At 40.6% G+C, this 11,158-nt stretch overlaps 1 protein-coding gene across 9 annotated transcripts in view; it reads right to left on the reverse strand.

Moving 5' to 3' along the window:
• Positions 1 to 8,589, reverse strand: part of LOC108718052 (lipoma-preferred partner homolog) — a 221,653-nt gene extending 213,064 nt beyond the window's left edge. For 6 of the 9 annotated variants that reach the window (XM_018265624.2, XM_018265622.2, XM_041564757.1 and 3 more), the window contains exon 1: positions 8,258 to 8,585. The gene's annotated coding sequence lies outside the window, so the exon portion shown is untranslated. Of the gene's footprint in view, positions 1 to 8,257 lie in introns of all 9 variants that reach the window. The other 3 variants (XM_041564759.1, XM_018265625.2, XM_041564760.1) reach the window with 2 other exon arrangements.
• Between the last annotated feature and the right edge of the window lie 2,569 nt (positions 8,590 to 11,158).

An 11,158-nucleotide genomic window follows, 5' to 3' on the forward strand; every position in this document is an offset into this window, starting at 1 on the left:
TCCTTAAAAATGAATATAACAACACATTTATCAGGCAGTAATAGTCATAGATGCAATAGTTACAAGAAATGTTTTTACTTGTTGCAAGTATATAGATATGGTAAAGCATTACCATCCTAGTTATATAGGCCACCAAAATATTCACTTTACAGACATTAAGGCTCATTTATCAACACTGGGCAAATGTGCCCATGGGCAGTAACCCATGGCAACCAATCAGATTGCTGCATTCATTGTTCTACTTGCAGCTGGTTTCAAAAAGCTAATGTCTACCTCAGCGGAGCTAACATTCTAAGCAGTTATCCCCAGCCAGTGGCTCTTGAGCAACATGTTGCTCACCAACCCCTTGAATGTTGCTCCCAGTGGCCTCAAAGCAGGTGCTTATTTTTTAATTCCTGGCTTGGAAGCAAGTATAAACCAGGTGTACTACCAAACAGAGCCTCCTATACACTGCCAGTCCACATAGGGGATACCAAATGACCAATCACAACTCTTATCTGGCATCCCCAGGGACTTATTCATGCTTGTGTTGCCAATCAACTTTTTTAATATTTAATATTTGAATGTGGCTCATGGGTTAAAAAGGTTGGGTACACCTGGTCTAAGGTAACACACATACAGCACAGTAATGGGACTATTTATCATACTGTGCAAAACAATTACTGCCAGATAAGTGGTGTAAAAAGCTGTGTAATAATAAATTCCAAATTTATGTGTGGTTTATGGTAGAGTCCTGCAGCGGGTCAGGTACCCGCGGGTTACCTGCAAAAACCTGCGGTACACTGCGGGTTGCGGATAGAAGTTCCGGGTGCAGGTATAGACGTGGGTCGCGGTTCTGCCGGTCGGGCCACGGGTCTTCTCAATAGCGATATTTACTCCTTTTTTTCTGGGCATGTCTACTTGCGATGATGTCACTTCCGGTTTACAATGACAGCACTTCCTGATTCTTGATGGCCAGCAGGTCCGGGTTGTGGATAAGGTACTTGCGTGTAAGAATGCAGGTTGCGGATTGCCGGTACGGGTCCCAAAAAATGTACCCGCGCAGGACTCTATTTTATGGTACGTCGCACAAACACTGAATTTGATGCCCTTATTTTGCAACACTTTGGTCCTTTCATAATCCATTAAAGTTAGTGGGAAACATTCAAACAGCAAGTAGGTTTTAGTGGGAAAAAATGCAAAAAGAAAAAAAACTCATGATGGATGAACACCTTATTTTTCCATAACATTTTCCATAGGCTGCTTCAGATTACACCAGATTTTACACAGAGGTTTGCAATCAGTGAAAAGCAATACACAGTTTGATAAATACGTAGTTTTTTACACTGTGATGCTTGGTTACGTGTGTTGTATTTTGTTGCCATTTTTTCTACACAGCATGATAATTAGAACCCTAAGAACAGTTTTATCAGAAGCCAATTAACATGTAAAAATTTAACTGAAAAAACACAGAAGAAATATAGTCTGTAGTTTAGTTTGTCAGTCTCATTCTTTGGACCAACTGGCACAGACAGATCCCAACTTTCTATGATTCCCTTCATTGGGCTGAACCACCGGAACAAATTGAACTACAAGAAGAGGAGCTAATGTATTGCAACACCTATACAATATATGATTGACAGCTGAGAATTTTAAACGAATTTATAACAGGTATGGATATTTTAATAAAAAAATGTGTTTCAATGGGAATTGGCCCTTTTCCCACCTTCATTTCTATGCAGACAGAGAAAAAAATGCTTAATATGCTACTGACCTAAAGGTGGCCATATACGCTACAAGTACAATCTTTCCCCAGACCATTGGCCAAATGAAAGATCACTCATCCACTCTACTAGCGTCAAGAGCTGAATTGTCAGATATGGTGGTAAAAACAAAAACAATTCTTTAGCGCTATCTGATGAGTCAGCATTAATGTTAAGATATTCAGGCACAATCAAATGTTTTCAGTCCTGCCTGATAAACAAAATAACTGATAGTCTAGTCTAGGCTTTTTACTGATATTGGTCGCCTTGTCTCCCACCACAAGTGTACCGATTATGGTATGATAGATCTTTTGTGAGATAATATTGGTGAGTATATGGCCACCTGTTGTCTATATATTTTATATATAACAGGGTATTTATTATATAGTGCTAACACATATCCTCAGTGCTTTACTGAGATTATATATCACTCACATCAGTCTTAAGCTGGCCATAGATATTGAGGATTTTAAAAGATCAGATCCTGATCAGAATGATCGTACGAATTTACCATCAACTAAAAAGACCAATTTGCCAGGAAAACAAAGGGGAGCTGCCTGCTTGGCCCTGCAAACATAGATAGATTGCACTGGGACCGACAAATATTTTTTGACCTGGCCGATCAATTTCCTGACAGATTTCGGCCGAAAAATCGTAAGATGTCCGATCGTTCGAATCCCACTAACCGCACTATAATTTAGAAGGATTGGTCGGGCTTCCCTAAAATCGGTCGTTCGGCAAGAAGAATCGTCGCGTCTATGGGGAGCTTACGTCCACATTATTCACATTAGTCCAGTGCAGCTTACAATTTACAGTCCCTATCGCATTTACACACAGTAAGGCCAATTATAGCAGGAATTCCGAAGGGATGCCAGCATTCACGAAAAACGCTACTTAGATGCCTGGGTGCCATACATAACTACTATGTTCGGAAACTTGAATAGGTGCAGAGTATTAATCATAATGTTAGTTTAACTGGTAACAACACTATATCACAATAACGTAGGATGGATACTGAATTCAATTACCAGGAGATGTATACAGAGGGCAAATTTTTAAACAACTTTTCAACTTATAGCATATATGTAACATGAGCAACAGGGTTTTTTTTGGTGAGATGTGATTTTGTACGGGAATATTACAATGTTGCCACAAAGATAAGAGTGTTACATTTACATTTTTGGCATGCATCTTTTTAATGTGCATATGAGTAAGTTTTAAACTTTTATGGATTATATACTTTAACTTCATCAATCATGGGTATGGAAATCAGAGGCAAACAGCAGAATACCTGCTAATCAGTGCTTTATTGTGCGTCCACACAACATGTTTCGGGCAGCAAAAGGCCCTTTTTCACACACTTGAAAAAGGGCCTTTTGCTGCCCGAAACATGTTGTGTGGACGCACAATAAAGCACTGATTAGCAGGTATTCTGCTGTTTGCCTCTGATTTCCATACCCATGATTGAAGTACTTTTGTGGTGACTTGACGGAACACCAGAGGGAATCAAGGCTTGCAAATAATGCTTGCCGTTCTGTGTGTTACCCTGTGAGTGATAATTTAACTTCAGTGGGATGTTTTAATGCTACTGCTGTTTTTCCCGCCAGTACGTAAATTTAAACCGATTTCACTGTTTGTTGGGTACTTTGAGAAAGGCCCTTGGGGGCCGAAACGTTAGTCCATAACTCTGCAATAAATCATTATTTGTTATTTTTAAATCCTGTGAGTGCTGATCTTCTATAATAAAACATACACCCCACATGTGTATTCCTGCTTCCATAAAATCAGAAGAGTTAAATCTGGGATTGGAGAGACTACCATGAACCTGTCTAGGTATGAGTTTAAAAATTCATGCTGGATCTAACATTCAAAACTTATAGACCAGGGGTCAGCAAACTTTACTATCAAAAGAGCCATTTTGCCCTCTCTTCCACTAAAGAAAAATAGTCTGGAGCCGCAAAACAGAAGACAGTTTATAAACTTTTAAAAGTTTTTTTTTTTAATTTTAACTGTTACAACAACAGAATACAACAAACAAATATGCAGCGTGCATGTGTAGGCCTACTTTGAAATAAATTAAACACTGAATAGCCCTATTAAATACTAATGTTCTCATCTGTTTAAAGGCGAGGGCTATAGACGTCATTAAAATATGCGTCACATCCACGTCTATAGTCCTCGCACCTGCTGCAGCTGGACTCTGGAGGCTTCTCTCTTGTTTTGAGTGTGCGGCCGCTGTAAGGACCATAATGAATCATCCTGCTGCGGCTCGGTCTTGCCTGGGATGTCTATACAGGCCTCGCACCTGCTGGCGGCATCTTAAGTGTGCGACAGCGGTAAGCTAACGGTTAGCTTACCACGGTCGCACACTCAAGAAGCCGCATGCAGGTGCGAGGGCTCTATAGACGATGTGACAGGCAAAGCCGCAAGACTGAGCCACAGAAAGCAGGATGAAGAGCCGCATGAGGCTACGGAGCCGCGGGTTGCCTACCCCTTTTATAGACAAACAATGCTGCAAAAAAATAAAATAAGATATAGTATAAAATGGAATCCAGGAAAAAAAAGAAGTCACTTGCCTGTGTGGTAATGGGAAAAAAAAAACATTACGGGAAAGCAAAATCTAGGCAGTAAAATTGGAGTTCTACTATAGATACTTAACAAACCTTTACTTCTACAGTTACACACAAGAGAGTAATATTTTGTAACCAGCATCAGGTGTGGCCTAGCAATTCAGGGGCCCATAGCAGGATGAGTGCATAAATCACACTCCAAGCATTAGAAAACACTTACTAAATGTCTTCTTACTATTATGAGAAATATCCTTACACAAAGTAAGCAATACATGCAAAGACAAATTTGCTTGCAGGTTCATACTGCAAATAATAATGGTAAAATGGTGGCACTGAGTTAGTGCATTAACACATGAAGAGATTAGTTGCCCGAACCAATCTCCTCTTCTGTGGGTAACTAATCTTTCCCACCAGTGATAGTGAGATGATAAAGTGGTAACACATATTAGGTGCTTTGTTTTTCCAAAGTTGCCTCAAGAGGAAGCAGGTCTTCCTTCTATTGCATTTGTTTCATGAAAGTGCTTTAGTTTAGTTGTCCACAGATATGCAATGCACGTTAGAACTGCAGAGTAATGGAGTTGTGTGGTTTTATCAACAAAGCAAAGAAATTGTTGTTAAGCTGTAAATAATGATTAAAGGGGGTTGTTCACCATCAAACACTATATTTCAGTTCAGTTGGTTTCAGATTGTTCACCAAAAAATTTTTTTCCATTTAACTGTTTTCTAATATTGAAGTGTAGAGTTTTATTTTCACCTTCTAAAGCAGCTCTGAGGTAGAGTCCTGCAGTGATTGGGCACCCGCGGGTTACCCGCAAAAAACGGCGGTACCCTGCGGGTTGCAGGTAGACGTTTCAGGAGCGGGTATAGTTGCGGGTTGGCAGTTCTATGGGTTTGCGGGTTGCGGGTCTTCTCAATAGCGAGTTTTACTCCTTTTTTCTGACCACGCCTACTTCTAATGATGTCACTTCCGGTTCACGACAGCACTTCCTGTTTCTTGATGGTCAGCGGGTCACGGATCGGGTTGTGGATATGGTACTTGCAGGTCGGGTAGCAGGTCCAAGCAGGTAAGTATGCAAGTTGCGGGTCGGGTTCGGGTTTAACAAATTGGTTCCACGCAGGACTCTACTCTGAGGGGTTGGGGTTACCGACTGTTTTAAATTGGTACATTTAGTTGAAACATTTGTTATCTTTAGCCCTGCTGAGCAGAATCCCTGAGTTTTATTAAAAGCAGCTGTTAGAATTGATACAAGAGTTGCTAATATTCTGCAGATAATACTGAAAAATTTATCAACTAATTGTATCAAATAATTGTAGCAAATTAAACTGAGCTGCCAGACTGAAACACTAGAGACAGGAACAAACTTTAAACTTGAATTTTGGGGGAATAGTAAAAAATAATAGATGGAAAGCAATTGAAAATGCTTTGTTTATGGTGAACAATCTAAAAGCAACAGAACTGAAAAAAGTGTTTGGAAAGTGAATAAAATAACCCCCTTTAACAACAAATAGAAACAGTAAATGGGCATAAAATTATTTAAAAATAAACAAAAATCTGCTAAGGCACCCAGTAACAGTGGAGCTAACAAGCCAGTCACAGTTGCCCAAAACCTCACAATGAGTGCTGCTGAGAAGCTAGGTCCATTACCAAGTGTCTCAGATGACACTCGCTCATATGCATTTTTATTATTATATATGTCTCCTGACCTGAGATGACAGCCCATGTGATCATGGCTTAAGGCACCACTTTTACTTTCATTTTAATAACAAGCCTCAAATAGATTTTTTGAAACCTATTGTTAATCTTTCAATAACATTTTCATAAATTACAATAACAATCAGTCCAAATTAAATTGACATTCAACTGGTGGAATAAGGGCAGAGACACATGCTGAAACATGGGGAGATTAATCGTCCGGCAACAAATCTCCTCTTCTTCGGGGCGACTAATCTCCCCGAACTGCCTCCCTGCCGGTTAGAATGAAAACCGCTGGCAGAATGGCACTCAGAGTGATTCGTTTTCCAAAGTCCCTCAAAGTTGCCTCGTGAGGCAACTTTGGGGGACTTCGGAAAACGAAGCGCTCCAAGTGTCATCCGTCAGCGATTTTCATTCTAACCGGCAGGGAGGCAGTTCGGGGAGATTAGTTGCCCCAAAGAAGAGGAGATTTGTCGCTGGGCAACTAATCTCCCTGAATTGCAGTGTGTGTCTCTGCCCTAAGAGATGCCTCAATATGTTTAGTACAGATAAGGGATCCCTTATATAGAAACCCATTTTCCAGAAAGCTCTAAATTATGGGAAAGCCATCTTTATGCAAAAATTTTTTTTTTAGAATTGCTTCTTTTACTCTTTAACAATAAATCAGTACCTTGTACTTGATAGTAACTAAGCTGCATGAATTCATATTTGTGCAAAAAAATCCTATAGGGTTTATTTAATGCCTAGATTCTTTTTAGCAGACGTAAGGACCAAAGATTCCGGACCTCTAATGAGATCAAAGGTTTGATTAGTTGGAGTGATAACTGCTTTCCATAATAATTGTTGGTGCAGCTTTCAACTTGTGACAATGAAGCTGAAGGAGCTTTCCTCCCACCAGTCCAAAACTGCACTAGCTCTGCACAAAGTAGCTAGATCCTAACAAAAGCTAACTACCTGTGACAGATATACACTGGCTAACACTAATCAGCTTAATACACAGAAGGTCCTGGCTTTAGCTAGAAAATGTGCAGAAAATTTCCTGGTGCCATGATGCCACTATAAAATATCCTTTAAGAATTCCTTTTGTCCATCTATTTTTATTGTAAATACAAGCTGAAAGAAGCAACAAATAAAGCATAACCCTCAACCCTTTGGTATAGTATGTAAACTAGGATATACGTGCAATTTTGTTGCACAAAAGTCTGTTATTTGCTGCAATAACAGACTAAATATATTAGGGAAGCAGCGAATCCAGGATTCCGTTCATGATTATGCCTTTTTCAGCCCTTTTCTGCATGGCTGAACCAAATCCGAATTCTAATTTGCATATGCAAATTAGGGACGGGGAGGGAAATTGCGTGACTTTTTGTCACAAAACAAGGAAGTAAAAAATGTTTTCCCCTTCCCACCCCTAATTTGCATATGCAAATTAGGATTCAGATTCAGTTTGATATTCGGCCGAATCCAAAATAGAGGATTACATGCATCCCTAAAATATATATAGATATATACACCAGTTGAGTGCAACAATTCTTAAAAAGAATAATATAGTTCTATTTCCACAATACAGAAAACATTACAAAATGAATAGAGATGGAAAAAGACTTGGAAAACACAACATTAGACTGACTGCTGCTGATTAAGAATTTATGGGCATTTTGGATAAAACCTGATTTATAACTGAAGCAATGCTAGTAGATTAGTGGAAGCTGACATGCATAAATCACTAATATTTATTAAACTATTGAGTGCAATAGTTTAACCTTTTGTACCGGTATTGTATGTAACTCCATATGTTCTATGTATTTAATTCATGTGATTTAGTTGTAGAATCACATTTACTTTACAGCGCTACGCAATATGTTGGTGCTATATAAATCCATGTTAATAATAATAATAATAATAATAAAAGTACTGTTGGGTGTCACTGCAGGGCCTCTTTGTGCTGAGGGACGCCCCCAGCTGTTAGCTACAACTCCCAGAAGTTTTTTACACTCTGCCAGACAGAGGATGCTGGGAGTTGTAGGTTAACAATAGCAGGAAGGCTGCATGTTAAACATCATTACCTTAGTGACAGTCTTTTGTTTTAAATTTTGGGTGCAGACTGGTGTTTGAATTAAAGACCTAAGCACTAAGCAGCATGCTTGTATTAGTTCACTTGTATAAAGCTCCTCAATAGAGAAGAAGTTAAGGGGATCCTTTCCTACAAGAGAAACTTGCAGCTGTGAGTGCAGCCCAGGATCGCTACTTACACCCTCCGCATAGATGTTAATCAAGCTTCCTCCTCCTGTCTTTCACCAAATCGCGACGCCGCAAGTCTCATCACGCGAGACTGGTGTCATGACTACGCGGATGTGCGTCACTTAGCCTCCATGTGGGAACGCCGAGAGGAGACGAGTGTGACTCAATCGGAAGCGAGTAGCGACTAGTATGCGGTGGTCGGTCCATTTATAATCGGTCTTTCTTCAGTTCCCACCTTCTAGCTCTGTGGTGGAAAAAAAAGGCTTTTGCCAGTATTTCCTCAGAAGTTCGTTAATAATTTTCCGCAATACATCCTCAGAAGTCTATTATCATTTCTAATCAGAGCTCAGGGAACTAAAGAAAAATACAGTTTCGTAGTTGCCGACATTACCTGACGTCATCAGAGTCTCTTCTCCTAATTGTACCAAATAAGGAAGTCCTTTTTATACAATCTGGGACTAGTTGAAAATTAAGGACCAGTAACGCAAAAAATTTTTTTTATTAAAAAGTCAATTCTACCCACACTAATAATAGAACTACCCTGAATAAAGTTTATTAATATGAATGCTTTATTAAATATAATACTGTTTGAAAGCACTGCTTCCTGTCTACTGAAAAACAGCGATAAGGCAACTCGATCTGTAGATCTGCGCTCCACATCTTCCCCCTAACCCGCCTTCTGCCAAAACCGGAAGCGATGCGACTTTGGCAGCTGCAGGAATGTGTCAGTGATGTCTGCTATCAAACAACGTGTCGTGAAGCTGCTGCTGCCAACCTATTACCCCTGTTGTAATCATTCCTTAATGCAGCTTGTCACCCGCAGCTCACAGCCTGCCCACCTGACACCCCCCCCTGCGCCAGGTCCGGACTGAGAATTAAAATAGGCCCTGGCATTTCAGCTACACAGAGGCCCAATCAGCCCACACAGAGGCCCAAACAGCTCCCACAGCCCACTAAATACTGACTTTCTATGGGACCTTATAGCAGCCCCTCTGGCATTTGCCAGAACCTACAGATTGCCAGTCCAGACCTGCCCTGCGCACCCGCTCTCCTCCAGCTGGCTCTCTGCAGCTCGGCCACTCTGGGCAGGATAAACCTGGAGGCGAGTAGAATGCCCAGAACCAGCCCCGGCAGAACACTGAGCAATGAGTGGTGACTTCTGGCAGCCATCCCTGTTGCAGAGCGATCTCCAGTGCCAGTGGGCTGCAATCAGCATCCAAATTAGTCAGAGAGCCCTCTCAACCGGAGCCCGATATCCTGGCAGCCTGTAGGCGAATTGCCTTCGCATCCCGTGCACAATAGCCGTGGTGTTTGCTAGTGCCGTGTTGGACATAACGCCAGTCTAGGTATAGAAAGTTGCTTTGCACTATTTAGAGGCTATTGTGCACGGGATGCGAAAGGATGCAAAGGCAAGGCGCCTACAGGCTGCCAGGATAGCGGGCCCAGATCTGGTAACTAGGGCCCAAATCACCCTATCAACCATGCATTGATTTGGACAAGGGACTGGAATATGAAAAGGAGAGGGCATGAATAGAAGGATCAGAATAAAAAGTAACAATAACAATACATTTTTAGCCTTACAAAGCATTTGGGGGTTTTTTTTAGAAGGAAGTCGGTGACGCCCATTTGAAAGCTGCAAAGAGTCAAAAGAAAAAGGCAAATAACTATAAAACTAAAAAAAAATAAAGAATGAACACCAATTGAAAAGTTGATACGAATTGGCCGTTCTATAACATAAAAAAAGTTAGCTTAAAGGAAAACCACTCTTTGTTGTGAACCATCTTTGTTTCCTCTGGTCCTAATTCTGATGTGTGCAGGTTCCATGTCAGTTCCTGGGCCCAAAAGGGCATCAGTGAAGACTGATGCTGAGGTTTCCCCTGTTTTAAAGAAGAGTTAGACCTAGGGTTGCCACCTTTTCTGGAACAAAATACCGGCCTTCCTTTATATTTATCTTTTTTCGCTATTAATAACATTGGGATCAACCATCTATTTTACCAGCCAGGTGGCAACCCTAGTTAGACCACAGCTTGTGTCAGCCACAATTATGCATAAACAGATTTTCAATTATTTTGAAATAGTTGTAACAATTTAGGGACTGTGGGCTTATTTAGAAAAATATAATGGGTACCCACAATAATCTTTACTTTTTAGGCAGTCCTTTTTTTTTTTTTTGTAGGAGGCATTACCAGAAATTTTTCTGGTTTCCAACAGTACCTGCCAGTACCTGCCACTATCAGAGCCTCTTTCCTAAAGGTGGCCATACACAATATGATCAGCTTATTTGGCGAGGTCCCCAGTGCAGGCAGGGGTTTCACTGAGGACCACAGCGGCTTTCGCCCATAGTTACCCATAAAGCCACTTTAGTTATTTTGAATTTAAGTCCACTGTTTTATGTGAGGGACAGTATTTTTCACAATTTAGGGACTATGGGCTAAGTTAGGTGAATCTAATGGGTAAAACTTCATCACCTTCAAACACTTTTTTTCAGTTCAGTTGGTTTCAGATAGTTCACCAGAAATAAAGACCTTTTCCAATTAATTTGTATTTTCTGTTTGTGACTGTTTTTTTAATATTGAAGTGTAAAGTTTAATTTTCCACCTTATAAAGCAGCTCTGGGAACATTAAACTTTAAACATATTTTGGGAAAACGGTAAAAAATAGTGCAACAAAGTCAATGTAAATGAAGAAGTATACCTTCTGTGGTGTTGTCCTTTCACTTAAGGGCAGAGACAGACAAGAAGATTTGGGGAGATTCGCTGGCGGGATAGCACTTGGCGCCCTTCGTTTTCAACTTCGGAAAATGAAGCGATCCTAGTGCCACCCCGCCGGTGATTTCGATTCTAGCCGGTTGGAGGCAGTTTGGGGAGATTAGTTGCCAAAGAAGAGGCAATTTGTCACGGGGTGACTAAATC

Source organism: Xenopus laevis, chromosome 5S (genome assembly GCF_017654675.1).
Source record: "Xenopus laevis strain J_2021 chromosome 5S, Xenopus_laevis_v10.1, whole genome shotgun sequence".
Classification (NCBI taxonomy): domain Eukaryota; kingdom Metazoa; phylum Chordata; class Amphibia; order Anura; family Pipidae; genus Xenopus; species Xenopus laevis.